Raw genomic sequence first — 354 nt, 5'->3', positions numbered from 1 at the left:
TTTTCGTGTTTCCTCTACTTGCTTTTGTAGAATTTCATTTCACTTGTTTACCGAGTGGTAAAAATCCCTTCAGTAAATTGTCTACCATTTTTCTCTGAGCTTATGACAGATTAAACACTCGGCAGAGACGTCAATATGTGTCTCTGATATACTTAATGGCCTCCGTTTGCTATTTCCCCCGGGGAGCAGAGTACGGAAAATTCAATCATCTTTTTTAATTAGCCCGAGGAATGACGGAAACTTCTCTAATCAAACGCCCAAGAACAAATAATATTTATTTTCATTGGGAAAACGACCATTTTTTCACTTTAACGAATATTATTTTTGTTGTTACGTATGTTCTCCTAAGCATCA

Source organism: Penaeus monodon, chromosome 30, assembly GCF_015228065.2.
Source record: "Penaeus monodon isolate SGIC_2016 chromosome 30, NSTDA_Pmon_1, whole genome shotgun sequence".
NCBI classification, from domain to species: domain Eukaryota; kingdom Metazoa; phylum Arthropoda; class Malacostraca; order Decapoda; family Penaeidae; genus Penaeus; species Penaeus monodon.
Note: the sequence above shows the minus strand (reverse complement) of the source record.